Source organism: Pongo abelii, chromosome 4, assembly GCF_028885655.2.
Source record: "Pongo abelii isolate AG06213 chromosome 4, NHGRI_mPonAbe1-v2.0_pri, whole genome shotgun sequence".
Lineage (NCBI taxonomy): Eukaryota > Metazoa > Chordata > Mammalia > Primates > Hominidae > Pongo > Pongo abelii.
In genome coordinates, this window is record NC_071989.2 from 43,735,957 (window position 1) to 43,749,415 (window position 13,459).

Genomic DNA, 13,459 nt, shown 5'->3' on the forward strand with positions numbered 1-13,459 from the left:
GTATTTTTGGTGGAGACGGGGTTTCACCGTGTTGACCGGGCTGGTCTCCAGCTCCTGGCCTCGAGTGATCTGCCTGCCTCGGCCTCCCGAGGTGCTGGGATTGCAGACGGAGTCTCGCTAACTCAATGCTCAATGGTGCTCAGGCTGGAGTGCAGTGGTGTGATCTCGGCTCGCTGCAACCTCCACCTACCAGCCTCCTGCCTTGGCCTCTTAAAGTGCTAGGATTACAGCCTCTGCCCCGCCGCCACCCTGTCTAGGAAGTGAGGAGCATCTCTGCCTGGCCGCCCGTCGTCTGGGATGTTAGGAGCCCCTCGGCCCGGCCGCCATATCTGGGAAGTGAGGAGCGCCTCTGCCCGGCCGCCCATCTTCTGAGATGTGAGGAGCCCCTCTGCCCGGCTGCCACCCCGTCTGGGAGGAAGTGAGGAGCACCTCTGCCCGGCTGCCCCGTCTGGGAGATGAGGAGCACCTCTGCCCGGCCGCCCCGTCTGGGAGGTGAGGAGTGCCTCTGCCCGGCTGCCACCCCGTCTGGGAGGAAGTGAGGAGCGCCTCTGCCCGGCTGCCCCGTCTGGGAGATGAGGAGCACCTCTTCCCGGCCGCCCCGTCTAGGAGGTGAGGAGCGCCTCTGCCTGGCCGCCACCCCGTCTGGGAGGAAGTGAGGAGCGCCTCTGCCCGGTTGCCACCCCATATGGGAAGTGAGGAGCGCCTCTGCCCAGCCGCCCCTTCTGGGAGGTGAGGAGTGCCTCTGCCCAGCCGCCCCGTCTGGGAGGTGAGGAGCGCCTCTGCCTGGCCGCCACCCCGTCTGGGAAGTGAGGAGCGCCTCTGCCCGGCTGCCACCCCATATGGGAAGTGAGGAGCGCCTCTGCCCAGCCGCCCCTTCTGGGAGGTGAGGAGTGCCTCTGCCCAGCCGCCCCGTCTGGGAGGTGAGGAGCGCCTCTGCCTGGCCGCCACCCCGTCTGGGAGGAAGTGAGGAGCACCTCTGCCCAGCTGCCCCATCTGGGAAGTGAGGAGCGCCTCTACCCGGCTGCCACCCCCTATGGGAAGTGAGGAGCGCCTCTGCCCGGCCGCCCACTCTGGGAAGTGAGGAGCGCCTCTGCCTGGCCGCCCACTCTGGGAGGTGAGGAGCGCCTCTGCCCGGCCGCCACCCCGTCTGGGAGGAAGTGAGGAGCACCTCTGCCCGGCCGCCACCCCATCTGGGAGGAAGTGAGGAGCGCCTCTGCCCGGCCGCCACCCCGTCTGGGAGGAAGTGAGGAGCGCCTCTGCCCGGCTGCCCCATCTGGGAAGTGAGGAGTGCCTCTGCCCGGCTGCCACCCCGTATGGGAAGTGAGGAGCGCCTCTGCCCGGCCACCCCGTCTGGGAAGTGAGGAGCACCTCTGCCTGGCCGCCACCCCGTCTGGGAGGAAGTGAGGAGCGCCTCTGCCCGGCTGCCCCATCTGGGAGATGAGGAGCACCTCTTCCCGGCCGCCCCGTCTAGGAGGTGAGGAGCGCCTCTGCCTGGCCGCCACCCCGTCTGGGAGGAAGTGAGGAGCGCCTCTGCCCGGTTGCCACCCCATATGGGAAGTGAGGAGCGCCTCTGCCCAGCCGCCCCTTCTGGGAGGTGAGGAGTGCCTCTGCCCAGCCGCCCCGTCTGGGAGGTGAGGAGCGCCTCTGCCTGGCCGCCACCCCGTCTGGGAAGTGAGGAGCGCCTCTGCCCGGCTGCCACCCCATATGGGAAGTGAGGAGCGCCTCTGCCCAGCCGCCCCTTCTGGGAGGTGAGGAGTGCCTCTGCCCAGCCGCCCCGTCTGGGAGGTGAGGAGCGCCTCTGCCTGGCCGCCACCCCGTCTGGGAGGAAGTGAGGAGCACCTCTGCCCAGCTGCCCCATCTGGGAAGTGAGGAGCGCCTCTACCCGGCTGCCACCCCCTATGGGAAGTGAGGAGCGCCTCTGCCCGGCCGCCCACTCTGGGAAGTGAGGAGCGCCTCTGCCTGGCCGCCCACTCTGGGAGGTGAGGAGCGCCTCTGCCCGGCCGCCACCCCGTCTGGGAGGAAGTGAGGAGCACCTCTGCCCGGCTGCCACCCCATCTGGGAGGAAGTGAGGAGCGCCTCTGCCCGGCCGCCACCCCGTCTGGGAGGAAGTGAGGAGCGCCTCTGCCCGGCTGCCCCATCTGGGAAGTGAGGAGTGCCTCTGCCCGGCTGCCACCCCGTATGGGAAGTGAGGAGCGCCTCTGCCCGGCCACCCCGTCTGGGAAGTGAGGAGCACCTCTGCCTGGCCGCCACCCCGTCTGGGAGGAAGTGAGGAGCGCCTCTGCCCGGCTGCCCCGTCTGGGAGATGAGGAGCACCTCTTCCCGGCCGCCCCGTCTAGGAGGTGAGGAGCGCCTCTGCCTGGCCGCCACCCCGTCTGGGAGGAAGTGAGGAGCGCCTCTGCCCGGTTGCCACCCCATATGGGAAGTGAGGAGCGCCTCTGCCCAGCCGCCCCTTCTGGGAGGTGAGGAGTGCCTCTGCCCAGCCGCCCCGTCTGGGAGGTGAGGAGCGCCTCTGCCTGGCCGCCACCCCGTCTGGGAAGTGAGGAGCGCCTCTGCCCGGCTGCCACCCCATATGGGAAATGAGGAGCGCCTCTGCCCAGCCGCCCCTTCTGGGAGGTGAGGAGTGCCTCTGCCCAGCCGCCCCGTCTGGGAGGTGAGGAGCGCCTCTGCCTGGCCGCCACCCCGTCTGGGAGGAAGTGAGGAGCACCTCTGCCCAGCTGCCCCATCTGGGAAGTGAGGAGCGCCTCTACCCGGCTGCCACCCCCTATGGGAAGTGAGGAGCGCCTCTGCCCGGCCGCCCACTCTGGGAAGTGAGGAGCGCCTCTGCCTGGCCGCCCACTCTGGGAGGTGAGGAGCGCCTCTGCCCGGCCGCCACCCCGTCTGGGAGGAAGTGAGGAGCACCTCTGCCCGGCCACCACCCCATCTGGGAGGAAGTGAGGAGCGCCTCTGCCCGGCCGCCACCCCGTCTGGGAGGAAGTGAGGAGCGCCTCTGCCCGGCTGCCCCATCTGGGAAGTGAGGAGTGCCTCTGCCCGGCTGCCACCCCGTATGGGAAGTGAGGAGCGCCTCTGCCCGGCCACCCCGTCTGGGAAGTGAGGAGCACCTCTGCCTGGCCGCCACCCCGTCTGGGAGGAAGTGAGGAGCGCCTCTGCCCAGCCGCCACCCCGTATGGGAAGTGAGGAGCGTCTCTGCCTGGCCGCCCCGTCTGGGAGGTGAGGAGTGCGTCTGCCCGGCTGCCACCCCGTCTGGGAGGAAGTGAGGAGCACCTATGCCCGGCTGCCCCATCTGGGAGATGAGGAGCACCTCTGCCCGGCCGCCCCGTCTGGGAGGTGAGGAGTGCCTCTGCCTGGCCGCCACCCCGTCTGGGAGGAAGTGAGGAGCGCCTCTGCCCGGCTGCCCCATCTGGGAAGTGAGGAGCGCCTCTGCCCGGCCGCCACCCCATATGGGAAGTGAGGAGCGCCTCTGCCTGACCACTCCGTCTGGGAGGTGAGGAGCGCCTCTGCCCGGCCGTCACCCCGTCTGGGAGGAAGTGAGGAGCACCTCTGCCCGGCCGCCCCGTCTGGGAGATGAGGAGCACCTCTGCCCGGCCGCCCCGTCTGGGAGATGAGGAGCACCTCTGCCTGGCCGCCCCGTCTGGGAGGTGAGGAGCGCCTCTGCCTGGCCGCCACCCCGTCTGGGAAGTGAGGAGCGCCTCTGCCCGGCTGCCCCATCTGGGAAGTGAGGAGCGCCTCTGCCCGGCCGCCACCCCATATGGGAAGTGAGGAGCGCCTCTGCCTGGCCACTCCGTCTGGGAGGTGAGGAGCGCCTCTGCCCGGCCGCCCCATCTGGGAGGTGAGGAGTGCCTCTGCCCGGCCGCCACCCCGTCTGGGAGGAAGTGAGGAGCACCTCTGCCCGGCCGCCCCCTCTGGGAAGTGAGGAGCGCCTCTGCCTGGCCGCCACCCCGTCTGGGAGGAAGTGAGGAGTGCCTCTGCCTGGCTGCCCCATCTGGGAAGGGAGGAGCGCCTCTGCCCAGCCGCCACACCGTCTGGGAAGTGAGGAGTGCCTCTGCCTGACCACCCCGTCTAGGAGGTGAGGAGCGCCTCTGCCTGGCCGCCCAGTCTGGGAAGTGAGGAGCGCCTCTGCCCGGCCGCCCAGTCTGGGAAGTGAGGAGCGCCTCTGCCCGGCCGCCCTGTCTGGGAGGTGAGGAGCGCCTCTGCCTGGCCGCCACCCCGTCTGGGAGGAAGTGAGGAGCGTCTCTGCCCAGCCGCCCTGTCTGGGAGGTGTACCCAACAGCTCCGAAGAGACAGCGACCATCGGGAGCGGGCCATGAGGACGATGGCGGTTTTGTTGAAAGGAAGGGGGGGGAAGTGTGGGGAAAGGAAGGAGAGATCAGATTGTTGCTGTGTCTGTGTAGAAAGAGGTGGGCATAGGAGACTCCATTTTGTTCTGACTAGGAGAAATTCTTCTGCCTTGGGATGCTGTTGATCTATGGCCTTGCCCCCAGCCCCGTGCTCTCTGAAACATGTACTGTGTCAACTCAGGGTTAAATGGATTAAGGGCGGTGCAAGATGTGCTTTGTTAAACAGATGCTTGAAGGCAGCATGCTCTTTAAGAGTCATCACCACTCCCTAATCTCAAGTACCCAGCGACACAAACACTGCAGAAGGCCGCAGGGTCCTCTGCCTAGGAAAACCAGAGACCTTTGTTCATGTGTTTATCTCCTGACCTTCTCTCCACTATTATCCTATGACCCTCCCATATCCCCCTCTCCCAGAAACACCCAAGAATGATCAATAAATACTTCATAAATTAAAAAAAAAAAAAAAAAAAAAGAAACTTGATGACTGGCACAAGGGTAGGTTAATCTGTTTATGCATTTAGTTAGGTTACAGTTCACTATTACAGAGAAACCATTAGGCTGAACTTAGAATATTTAAGCAGGCAGCTTTAGGCTAATCTTAACAGATACAAGTAGCTCCTTGAGGACAGGAACTATGTCTTATGCATTTTATGCCCAGCACAGTGCTTAGCATGTAGTAGATGCTCAGTAAATGTTGAATAAACGGATGAAGCATTCTGTGGTTAGTGCAGATCTTGGAGGAGGAGGCATGTGAGTTTCAGTCCCTTTGCTTCCCAAGTGGACAGACACTACCTCTGGCTCATCTCAGTGTCTATTATGGCTCTACACTGGTGCTGCTTCTGCGGTCCTGAGGCCATCTATTTTGTTTGTGAAAAAGTTCTTCTGGCCTTGCCTTATGTCCTACATTCCCCAGGGGATTGTCAGCTCCCTTTGTGAATTCTGAGCAGGATGTCCAATCACTGAAGGATGAGAAATGCGATCTTATGGTTTAGGACAGAGCAGAGGAAAGACAGGATGAATTTATAATAATCAAATTGGTGGGTTGCTGGGTGGGCAGTGAGAAGAGAGAGAAGAAAACTATTAGTGATAGACTAAGGCAACTGAGAGAAAACCTGTGGTATTCCACATTTATTTACTCATTCATTCACCCCTGAAACATTTATCAAAAGCCTACTTTGGGCCAGGTGTGGTGGCTCACACCTGTAATCTTAGCACTTTGAGAGGCCACAGTGGGAGGATTGCTTGAGCCCAAGAATCAAAGTCAGTATTGGGCAACACAGGGGGACCCCATCTCTACAAAAAATGAAGAAAAAAAATTAGCCGAGCATGGTGGCGAATGCCTTTAGTCCCAGCTACTTGGGAGCCTGAGACCGAAGGATCACTTTAGCCCAGGAGTTCGAGGCTGTAGTGAACTATGATCTTGCTACTGTACTCCAACCTGGGTGACAGAGTGACCCTGTCCCTTAAAAAAAAAAGAAAAAAGAAAGCCTGCTTTGTACTAGGCTAGAGACAGCATATAACAAAGTGTTCAGCTTACCTTATATCAAGTATTAAATCCTGGACATTAAAAAAATGTTAGGTTGTGCTGGGCACAGTGGCTCACGCCTGTAATCCCAGAACTTTGGGAGGCCGAGGTGGGCAGATCATGAGGTCAGGAGTTTGAGACCAGCCTGACCAACACGGTGAAACCCCATCTCTACTAAAAATACAAAAATTAGCCTGGCGTGGTGGTGCATGCCTGTAATCCCAGCTACTCGGGAGGCCGAGGCAGGAGAATCGCTTGAACTTGGGAGGCGGAGTTTGCAGTGAACCGAGATCTTGCCACTGCACTCCAGCCTTGGCAACAGAGTGAGACTCCATCTCAAAAAAAAAAAAAAGTTAGGTTGTTATAAAAACATTCAGGAAATAACTATACAGCACACAGTGGTGCTTAAGAGCCCTGAGACTGGGGCCTTCCTGCCTGGGCTTGAATCCCAGCTGGGGAGAGTCACCTGATAGCATCTCCTTGTGCTGACTAAAGCTCCCTGTTCTGTAAACCTGATATATTAGCACCTACCTTCTAAAATTCACATACAGTATCTAGAATAATGCCTACCACATAAAATGTGTTATGTAAGAGCTAACTGTTATTGACATAATTATTATTAAGGGCCAGAATAGTTCATTGAGATTATCCTCTAAATTTCAATAAAATTTTGGATATCTCATTTTCCATATTGCCTTGCTACCTAGACATTTTCATAGTAACAGCCATGTATGTACATATCTATCATACAGCTTGAGCTATTAAGAACCAACAACTCTCTTCTTATTAATTTTACTTTCCTTTTGTTAAATGATTACCATGGCAAAGAGCTGTTTTCTGCCTTTGAAAAATCAGCTTCACTCCAGAGGTTACCAGAACAGAGAAGAAAATCTGATAGGTGGGAAACCTTTGAGCCCCTAGATGGATAATTCAGAGGGCAGGAAAGCAGCTGCTTTTGTTTCAAATTAGGTTGATATAAATGAATTCCTGCCTGAGATTTCAACGCTTTGGCAGATCAATGGGCTCAGGAATCAAAGGCATCAAAGGTGATGTTTCTAATGTAAATGTATGAGCCTTTTAAAACACTAATTAAAGACTGTCCCTCGTTGGTTTTATTGTGCAAAAATAGCAGCATCATGAAAGATTGTTTTTGAGGCTTAAAAAAAATCCATTGATTAGAAAGATACAGTAGAAAGGTTGAATATATTACTTTATTTTCATCACTGAATACAAGAACCTATGTGCTGTCCCCTCGCCCCTAACACCCCCAATCGAAGTGTCCCATAATCTACCTGCAGTGCTTGGACCCCTGAAGTACAATTCATTTGTAGAATTAAGATTTGTTCGGCTGAGGCAGGAGAATCGCTTGAACCCAGGAGGCAGAGGTGGCAGTGAGCTGAGATCGTGCCATTGCACTCCAGCCTGGGCAACAAGAGCAAAAAACTCGTCTCAAAAAAAAAAAAAAAAAAAGATTTGTTTTACTGTAGAACTATAAGGTCTGTTCCAGTCAATTTCCTTAGTAGAAACACAGAATGTACAGTTGTCCCTCAGTAACTGAGGGATTGGTTTGTTGACCTAAAAGGAAGAAGCTGAGACAAAATTAATATAAGTAGAGGGTTCATTTGGGTCAAGTTTAAGGATTACAACTCGAGAGCACAGATTCAAGTTGCCCTGAAAATACATTCTGATTAACAGCAATAACAAGTGAATTTTTTTTTTTTTTTTGAGACAGCTTCTCGCTCTGTCACCCAGGCTTGGGGGCAGTGGCACGATCTTGGCTCACTGCAACCTCCGCCTCCCAGGTTCAAGCAATTCTCTGCCTCAGCTTCCCAAGTAGCTGGGATTACAGGCGCAACCATCACACCCAGCTAATTTTTGTATTTTTAGTAGAGATGGGATTTCACCATCTTGGCCAGGCTGGTCTTGAACCCCTGACCTTGTGATCCACCTGCCTTGGCCTCCCAAAGTGCTAGGATTACAGGCCTAAGCCATCGCACCCAGCCACAAGTGGATTTTTAAACGGGGGACAGATACAGAAAGAGTGCGCTGATACAAAGTTGTTTTCCAGGAATTCTCATTCATTTACAGAAATAACATTGATTAGCGATTGACTATATATTCTTAAGCTACAGTGTCAGGGTTATAATGGCCAGTGTGGAATTATTAGTTTAGTTTTTAGCTAATTGTGGCAATAGCAAGCAGTGTCAGGAGATGATTGCGTATTGCACCACTCCACTCCAGCCTGGGCAACAGAACGAGACCCTCTTTCCAAAAAAAAAAAAGAGATAACTACATAGCTCAAAAAGGTGTGATTGCTGTCTCATTTTAATATCTCTCTGGACCTAACAATTAAAAGGATTTGCATTCCTCAGATAAAAGTTATTTTCTTTTTTTTCAAGTTGAACAGTTTTAATTAAGTTACTCGTAAGCAGTAAAATTTTATGCAGTTTCATGAAAAGTCCCATGTTTTGCATGCTTAAATTATGTTTCATTGTCTTTACTTGAAGGTTTTGAAGGTGGGAACTTCTCCTGAATCTTTCTAGTGGTTGAATAAAGTACATATTCTGGGGTGCTATTCACAGTGAATTTATGGCTTGTCCAGATAAATTTACTAGCAATAGGTGATTTTATAGGAGGATCTTCAGTCATACAGTGAAGCCAATGAAGCCACTCAAGAGGCACCAGGCTTCCATCCACATCCCAGGATGTGCTTCTGCCATTCATTTCAGTAGCATATATAACCTCTCCGTTATATATATGCCGGAAAACTGCTTGCTGTCTTCATAGTATTTGCTTCCTTATTTGTCTTCAAAGTCAAAAAGGGTCACCACCCTTAAGAAGCTGACAACCTGAGAAGAGAGACTCTGTTGCCCAGGCTGGAGTGCAGTGGCATGATCTTAGCTCACTGCAACCTCTGCCTCCTGGGTTCAAGTGATTCTTCTGCTTCGGCCTCCTGAGTAGCTGGGACTACAGGCTCATGCCACCATGCCCAACTAATTTTTGTATTTTTAGTAGAGATGGGGTTTCACTATGTTGGCCAGGGTCTCGAACTCCTGACCTCGTGATTTACCCACCTTGGCCTCCCAAAGTGCTGGGATTACAGGCGTGAGCCACCATGCCCAGCCTAATTTTAGCCTTTTTTTTTTTTTTTTTTTTTAAGAGTGAGGACTTCTTTTGAAATATCTCTATCTTTACCTATAGATAAACAGATACCGATTACATATAAATTTCAAGTTATAAAACTAATTATACATGTTATAAAACGTTCAAACAACCCAGAAACAAATGGAGTAAGAAATGAAAGCCCTCTTGCACAAACATTGGGTTGCCATAACAAAGGTTGAAACAATAAAGGCTTAAAGAAGATAGAATCTTATACCTCTCAAGTCATAATATACAAGGTAGCAATCCTGCGTTGATCTGGTGACTGTGTAGTGAAGGGTTTAGGCTCCTTCTCTGTGGCTCTGCAATTCTCAGCACATGGATTCCATCTTGGTCCAAGGTGGCTGTTTCCATTTACCCCACTGTGTCCACATTCTAGCTAGCAAGAAGATGGGAAGAAGGAAGGGGCGGGAGGTCATGCTTCTTTTTTTTAAGGTCACAATATGGAAGTCACGTATGTCACTTCTGCTCACATACTGGAGCTCCTATGACTGGAACTCAGATACATGGCCAAACTAAACTATAGCCAAAACTGGGAAATACAGTCCTCAGTTGGATAGCAATGTGCCTAGCTAAAACTTCTCTGTTATAGAACAGTGGTTTTCAAATTTGGCTGCACAACAGAATCACCTGGAAAACTTAAACAAATAGACACCTCCCACTCCACAGGCCAATTCAATCACAATATTTGGGGAGCAGGGCCTAGACTTCTGCATTTTTTGAATGCTCTCTGGTGATTTTCATGCAGGTTAAGGCTGAGAACCACTGCTATAGAAGAAAGAACAGATGAGGGGGGATAACAACCCCCATCACACTCATTTTCACTCCTCCCCAATTCTGTACCTCACACTCCTTCCCCATTTGTCACCCACTAGTTCAATCTGCATTTTACCAGAGCTTTTTTTTGTGCATGTACAAGTACGCACTACATACATATGCACGTGGTCTGTCCTGACACCCAGTAGTGACTCCAGCATTTCTATGTGGGTGTGTCTTGGAATAGCAATATTACTAGAAGAGGCATGAGCCTTTGTATTTGCATGGCACTTTACACTAATCAAAAAATATATTATTTTCTTGGCTGGATGCTGTGGCTCACACCTATAATCCCAGGACTTTGAGAGGCTGAGGCAAGGGGATCACTTGAGCTCAGTAGTTCAACACCAGCCTGGGCGACATAGTGAGACACCATCTCTACAAAAAATGAAAAATTAGCTGGGCATGTTGGCACAAGCTTGTTGTCCCAGCTACTCAGGAGACTGAGTTGGGTGGATTGCTTGGGTCCAGGAGATCGAGGCTGCAATGAGCCATCCTCTCATTACTGCAGTCCAGCCTGAGTGACAGAGTGAAACTCTATCTCTTCCTCTATCTATATCTATATATCTATATTTATAGACGTATAATTTTCTTATGTGTGTCAAAGAATGAGGGCTAATGAAGAATTTGCGGTGGTGTGAAAGCTAAAGCCATCTCTTGGTTTAGCCCCCGCAAGCATCATAATATTGAATCATTTACCTTTTCCCAGTGATCTGAAATGCTATCTCTATTGCGTATTAAATTTCCATATATATGAAGAGTTTTAAAAAGTATTATTTATTCTGTTAGTTCAGATTGTTACTACATATTTGTTCACTTTTAAAAAACATTTATTATTACTATTATTTTTAAAACCCATCACAGAAATGGACAGTTTGGGTCTGCAAAAGTATTCATGTTTTAAAGCATAGGTCAGTAATTGTATGTTAGAGCATACACTGCTACATACAAATTAACTGATCAGACCACAACTTTTCAATGTTTAAAACAGAATAAGCTTCCCTGTAAAAGCAACACCTTTGTGACATTCTCACTTTAGTATTCCTCTCTTTCTTCCTCACCTTCTCCTTCAACAGAATCCACACCAACCTTCTTATAATCCTTCTCAAGGGCAGTCATGTCCTCACTGGCCTCAGAAAACTCTCCTTCCTCCCTTCTCTCACCCACGTACCAGTGAACAAAAGCACTCTTGACATACATTCAAGTCAAACTTGTGGTCCAGGCGAGCCCAGACCTCAGCAATGGCTGTGGTATTGCTCAGCATGCACACAGCTCTCTGTATCTTGACCAGATCTCCACCAGTCACCACAGGGGGAGGGCTGGCAGTTAGTGCCAACCTTGAAGCCATGGGGGCACCAAACCACAAATTGGATGATACACTTGGTCTTGATTGATGGTGGCAATGGCAGCTTTGACGTCTTTGAGAACCATGTCACCATGGTAAAACAAGCCATGTATTTACCATGGCAAGGCTCACATTTCATCATCTGGTTGGCAGGCTCAAAGCAAGCACTGGCAGTCTCTGCTACAGAAAGCTGTTTCATGGTAGGGTTTCTCAGCAGAGATGATGGGGCATATGTGTCTAGAGGGAAGTGGATGGGGGGATAGGGCACCAGCTTGGTCTGGAATTCTATTGGATCAACATTCAGGGCTCCATCAAATCTCAGGGAAGCAGTGATGGAGGACACAATTTGACCTATCAACCTATTCAGTTTAGTATAGGTTGGGCGTTCAGTATCAAGGTTCTATGCCAGATATCATAGGTGGCTTCATTGTCTACCATGAAGACACAATCAGAGTGCTCCAGGGTGGTGTGGGTGGTGAGGATGGAGTTGTAGGGCTCAACTACAGCTGTGGAAACCTGGGGTGGTGAGTAAATGGAGAACTCCAGCTTGGACTTCTTGCCGTAACCAACCGGGAGTTGTTCCATGAGCAGGGAGGTGAACCCAGAACCAATTCCTTCACCAAAGCTGTGGAAAACCAAGAAGCCTTGGAGATCCATGCACCGGTCAGCCAGTTTACAAATTTGGTCCAAAACGAGGTCAGTGATCTCCTGGCCAATGGTGTAGTGCCTTCAGGCATAGTTACTGGCAGCATCTTCCTTGCCTGTGATGAGCTGCTCAGGGTGGAAGAGCTGGTGGTAGGTGCCAGTGCAAACTTCATCATCAATTACCATGGGTTTCAGGTCTAGAAACACCACCCTGGGCACATGCTTGCCGGAGCCTGTCTCACTGAAGAAGCTGTTGAAGGAGTCATCTCCTCCCCGAGTGGTCTTGTCACTTGGCATCTGGCTGTTGGGCTGGATGCCATGTTCCAGGGAGTAGGGCTCCCAGCAGGCATTGCCAACCTGGACACCAGCCTGGCCAATGAGATGGAGATGCATTCATGCATGATTACTGCTTTGCGGCTGCTGAGCAGATGGTGGAAACAAGGAGAGGTTGTTGCTTCTTACAGTGCGACTCTTAGGTGGTTGATATAAGAGAACCTGTCTATTATTTTCTTTCCTTCTTCTAAGGCAAGAGTGACACTTAAAAAAAAAAAAAACAAAAAAACTTAACCTTCCTCTTGTCCCTAACAACTGCCACCTCTCACTTACCTCCAGTGCTGGGTAAATATTTAAAAATTATCAGATGGGTTGCTTATTCTGTGTGAAGGGATCACTTACCAGGTATGAGAGGCTCTTAATAAAGGTTTCAAATCCACTTGAACATTTTATGATGATAAAACTAGGACCTTTTGTTCCACAACACTCTTTTCCTTATCCACGGCCATAGCCTTGTGGCCTGTTACCCTGATAGACTTTCTTGAGTTTTGCTCAAATAGAAAACGAGGTTTTTCTTACACCCCATAAGGGCATCGCTCAAGTGTTCTCTGCTTCTTAGTGAGCACGCTATATTAGAGCTGAAGAAAGTTACAAGGCAGCAAAAGAGCAGTTTCTGCTTTGACTTACAAATATTTTTAATTCCCTAAAAATAAACCATGAGCTGCAAACGGGTATGAGTGTTCCCGCACCATTTCCTAAATTAGTTATTTCTGAGCAGATGAAGAATACATTTTGTTTTGCTGCTCAGGGCCACCTTCTTGTGATTCAATGCATGATTCCATTCAGTATCTTAATGCTATTTCTTTTGTTTGGAGGCAGGCATAGGTCCTCAGAGAAGATGGGAAGATTTGTGTTTTAGAAATGAATTATAAATGAGATGAAAATTTTCATTGCAGAAACTCGGGTTTCTATTGGGACATGACTTCATTCTCTACCTCAGATCTTTGAAATTCATGGTTTCACATGTTGTAATGTTTACTTAAATACACAGTTTTCACCTTCATAGAGCTAACAGTCAAGAAATCAAGGACAACCGCCTCAACTTTAGATGGCCTTAGTTTTGGTTTTGGTTTTTGTATCTGTGAAAAGGGAATGACAATACCTCACTTTACAGAATTGTCATGTCGTGTCATTCATTCATTCAGTCAGTCATGCATGCATTTAATGAGCACTGTTGCCTGTTTTAAAATGCCTAGCATCTTATTACAAATATTTTATTTTTTTATGTGGGTAATTTTAACAATTATTTTAAAAATTGTATTATAAGCAATTTTAGATATACACAAAAATGGTGTATAG

The 13,459-nt window shown here is 51.1% G+C and overlaps 1 protein-coding gene and 2 pseudogenes across 4 annotated transcripts in view; 1 reads left to right on the plus strand and 2 right to left on the minus strand.

Moving 5' to 3' along the window:
- The window catches only part of NIM1K (NIM1 serine/threonine protein kinase), a 91,444-nt gene that overhangs the window by 29,355 nt on the left and 48,630 nt on the right, over nt 1–13,459 (plus strand). The window lies entirely within an intron of this gene.
- Nucleotides 801–3,705, minus strand: LOC134761483 (cuticle collagen 39-like; annotated as a pseudogene).
- LOC100461862 (tubulin alpha-1A chain-like) lies at nt 10,730–12,228 on the minus strand (annotated as a pseudogene).